Genomic DNA, 5,273 nt, shown 5'->3' on the forward strand with positions numbered 1-5,273 from the left:
TTACATCGTTCGTTGGGCAAAACAGCAATCAAGCAAAAGCGAAATCGAATTGAGGGGTGAGGACGTTGTAGATAGATGCCATTTCTCATCCTACTTTGCCTTTTTCTAAAGAGAGTAGGAATGTGACAGTGAGAAAAGAGAAAAAGGAAATGGAGAGATTTTTTTAATTTTTAATTTTAATTTTTTTACCAGAAGTTTATATGTTTTCCTTATACAAATTTATAATTGTAAATTTATATTAATAAATGATTAGTGTAAATTTATATTAATACAATGTAATAGAGTTAGTAGCATTAAAAAATGATTATTAAGACAAGTATAATTTATTTTATATTGTAGATACATTATTTTTAATAATTTTGATTTAATAATATTATACCTTAATTATAAAAATTCTACCTAATAATTTTAGTATTAAATTTCATACAATAATTACCATAAACAATGTTTAATAATTGACAAATTCTATTAGGCAATAAAAATTACTATTATAAAATCTTTTGTAATATGGACACATTATTTTTAATTATTTCGGTTTAATAATTTTATATCTTATGTATAAAAATTCAAAATAATACTTTTAGTACTATTGAATATTGATTGACTAACAATTATCTTAATTATTAAGGCAATTAATAGATATTTAGCTTTAAAAAGTTTTCAAATATATGAATTATACATAGTAGCATGGAATCAATTAGCAAGACAATTATATTAGGTAATCTAATTAATAATTTATTTTTTAAAACTATATCCCTTTTTAATAATGAATATTTTCTCAAAGTATATACATAGACTATGGTTATCAATATAAAATTAAAAGTACACACACACACACACACACTTAATGTATAATATTAATAATTATGTATTGTTATCTTTTTCGATATTATTATTATCGTAATTTATATACATATATATTTTTTATACTTAATGTATAATATTATTGGCATGAAATAAATTATACTTACCTTAATATATAATTAATTTTTAATATAATTTCCTAATTTTTATTAAAGGTAACTATTCTGATAATTTTTCTTTTATTCTTTTGTGTAATTATTATGGTAATGTATTTAAATATCGGAAGAGATTAGAACAAATATTATAATTAATATAATTAATGAAATTATTATGGTAATTGCCACAATATTTGGTAATTATAATTAATATAATTAATAAAATTGAGAAATATAAGATTTCTTCCATAGAAATATTTGTGGCAATTTCATTAAATTACAATTAATAAAATATGAAATATAATTAAATAAATGAAATTATAAAATTAACAAAACATGAATATTTCTAATTTTTAAAATATACATACATAGACTTATGCACTATAATAATCATACAAAATTTAAATGTTACTTTTTAAATTTTTAAATGTAATTTTTTAATTATAAATTATAATTAATGAAATTATATTATCGAACTTTCCTATATACATATTAATAAATATTATGTGTATATACAATGAATTATATAATCATATAAGGAAATGCGTCGGATTAGGGTTTAAATTTATTCATTCAAAATTTGGAATTTACATTCTTTTTTTATTGAAGTCTAAGTACAATTCTCTTAGTTAATAATTTATTATTCATATTTTTAGAATTATAATATATGAAATACAATTAGAAATAAATCAACTTAATTATGTGAATTTTTTCTATATATTTATCTAAATATTAAATGATTAGAGATTATATTATACAATACAAAATTTAATTTTAATTTTGTATGTTATGAAAATAGATATTTGACCAAATATATAATAGTCCAACTATATTATTATATTGTACATTTTAACATCTTTTCATTTTTTTTATTTTTTATTTTAAATTCATAATAACAAAAAAAAAAAAAAAATTGTGCAGTGCACGGGTAAAACACTATATTTTAAAAAAATAAAATTTGATAAATATCATAAATTAATTAGTACAATATCATTTATGTTTATAATAATTAAAGAAAAATATAAATAATTTAAATATGTGAACCAATGATTTCAAAATGAAATTAATATACAATTACAAATAAATATAGTATGATTAGATATACTTTAATTAGTGTTAATTTTATTAATGAAATGACTTTTCTTTATCACTTTTTGATGGGAGACTATGTGAGTTGCTGGAAAATATTTTAAAAATAAAAATACTTACTAATAAAAATAATTTTAAAATATTTTTAACCCCTCATAACATGTGTAGATCTTATATTTTTAAAAATACAATTTGATAAATATCATAAATTAATTAGTACAATATCATTTCTGTTTATAATAATTAAAGAAAAAAACAAGTAATTCATATATGTGAACCAATGATCTCAAAATGAAATTAATATACAGTTACAAATAAATATAGCATGATTAGATTTAATTTAATTAGTTTTAATTTTCTTAATAAAATGATTTTTTTCTTTGTCAATTTTTGATGGGTTACTAAGGGAGTGTTTGGGTTGCTGGAACATCTTTTAAAAATAAAAATAATTACTAATAAAAAATAATTTTAAAATATTATTTAACCCCTAAACATGAGAAAATTTTATATTTTTAAAAAATATACAATTTGATAAATATCATAAATTAATTATTGCAATATCATTTACGTTTACAATGAGAATAATTAAAGAAAAATAAATAATTCAAATATGTGAACCAATGATTTCAAAATGAAATTAATATACAGTTACAAATAAATATAGCATGATTAGATTTAATTTAATTAGTTTTAATTTTCTTAATAAAATGATTTTTCTTTATCAGTTTTTGATGGGATACTAAGGGAGTGTTTGTGTTGCTGGAAAAAAATTTTAAAAATAAAAATAATTTTAAAATTTTTTTAACCCATAAATATGTGAAAATTTTATATTTTTAAAAAGATACAATTTGATAAATATCATAAATTAATTATTGAAATATCATTTATGTTTACAATGCGAATAATTAAGAAAATGTTATAAATATTTCGTTATGGCCATTAATCTTGAGTCTCTTCATTTGCCTTCCACTTATTACATTGTTTATGATTAAGGATATGAAAGGTTGTATGGATTCCTATAAATTGATAGTGAAGGCTAATAAAATGAGATGGTTTTTGTGCCCTACATTTGTTGTTCTTCTTCTTCTCCTTTCTCTTATACTTCTCTACTCTATACACGCATACATATACATGCATATCTCCAAGCTATTACCATGCAACTATCACGCGAGATCTGGGCTAATTGATAGGTCAAATTACAACACGTTATCAGCACGAATCGCCAACATACTCCTCGGTGAACGGTATGCATGGATCTGTTACAATACATGTTTTTATATTGGACAAGCATGTTCATAGGATTCTTATAATATATGGTTTTATATTGCACATGCTCATATGATTCGTATATATGCTTGCAAATTCTTGAATATGGTTTTCAATTTTACTTTGATTCTGCGGAAGAAAACTATGTGGGTGGTTCTTAAAATGCCGATTTTATTTTGATTTTGATTTTATTTTGATTTTTCTTGCAAATTCTTAAAATGTTGGTGGTGGTTCATATGACTCACGTGGTATATGCTTGCAAATTCTTAAAATGTCGATTTTTGATTTTTTTTTTTTAATCAGAAGAAAGCATGTGATATATATGTTTGTGTAAATAAAAGTGACTTTTCGTATGAAGATGCAATGTATGTATACATATTATTTTCATTTCGCATATTTTTTATGTTATATACCCTATGTTGTAGTGCATAATTATGTTTTTATGGTATGTCGTTTGCATGTGATTAGCAATTCGTTTTTATGCCTAATTAGGCAATGAATGAATGGTTTTTAATTAAGATTGTTAAAGTTTATTTTTTGTGGAAGCTTAAGAGTGAGTAAGACTTTAAAGCTTAATTGATGACTTGGGAGCATCAATTCGGTGTATTGGAAAGTGAAGCACCACTCGTTGCCTGTAGCACGAGTTGATGCTATAAACACGAGTCGATGCTTACATCAATTTGGTGTTTGCCTCACCGATTCGTGTTGCACCATTTCGGTTTTTGTGTATATTCGAAAGATCAATTTATTTTCAGATTTTATCTTTTGACTTCATGTCGGAAAGTTCATTTTGCATCTAGAAGATGTTAAATTCCTTATTTTGCTATAAACATGTGATATTATGAATGTATATGAGAACATTGATATATGTTTTGTATATTACATCTTCCATTTGTCAAATGTGAATTTATTAAACTCGTTTATGAAGGAAGCAATTATTTAGCTTGGACTCTTGATATTGAAATAGATTCGGCATCTAAAGAATTGAGCCAAGTTTTTTGTTGCTAAGTCACAGAGCACCAATGCCCAGAAGGCACAAGCTCCCATTTTCATACGTCACCACTTGAACCACGATCTTAAAAATGAGTATCTGATTGAAAAAGAACCCCTTGAATTGATGGAAGTCCCTGAAGGACTATCCCGACAAGAAGTCATCAAATGTTCTTCTTCAGACACATTTTGACTAGTTTAATCTCATAATTAATTTTGAGATTATAATGTAAGTCAGTGATTAACCATAATTCAGCTATGCACAAAATAGTCTGGAAAGTGAAACTCTAAACAAGAAGTTTTAGAGGAATATTTAATTGAAAAGACATTGCCAACTTTTCATCAAAGTAATTTTGTACTCCAGCAGCAGTATATGATAGCAAATTATGAGAAACATTATAAGCTGATTTTTAGCACCCCTTGTGGCTAAGAAACGCAACCATTTGTTGATGAAGAATCATAATGCAAGTATGGTTGTCTCGCACTAGTGCCTGAAGCACATAATGTTTCCTAGTTGAGTAACTTTATAAGGGGTTGCAGTCGAGATTATGACTAGTGTGGTATGAGTTTCGAGCTCAAAATAATAAGAAGAAAAACGATCAATATAATTAAGGACGGCCAAATTCATCGAAGCAAAATTCTAGCCAAAGCATTTGGTTGTCGAAGAAGGAATCTCATCTTGATGATTCTAGTTTGCTTGAAGCAAATATTGTGATAAATGATGATAATGAAATTATGAGGTATTGATGAAGAAATGATTGATGTCATGATAATGTTTTGAGTAATGCATGAAAATCTATTCATGGCTGAAAAAGTTAGCTCATGCCTGAAGCATGAGGCATCCGAGAAGTTAGCTCATGCTTGAAGCATTAGATAAGTTAGTTTATGCCTGAAGCACCCAAAAAGTTAATTCATGACTACAATATTTATTGCATGGTCGAGAAGTATATATATTCCAAAAGTTATTTT

Source organism: Ipomoea nil, unplaced genomic scaffold, assembly GCF_001879475.1.
Source record: "Ipomoea nil cultivar Tokyo-kokei standard unplaced genomic scaffold, Asagao_1.1 scaffold0878, whole genome shotgun sequence".
NCBI lineage: Eukaryota > Viridiplantae > Streptophyta > Magnoliopsida > Solanales > Convolvulaceae > Ipomoea > Ipomoea nil.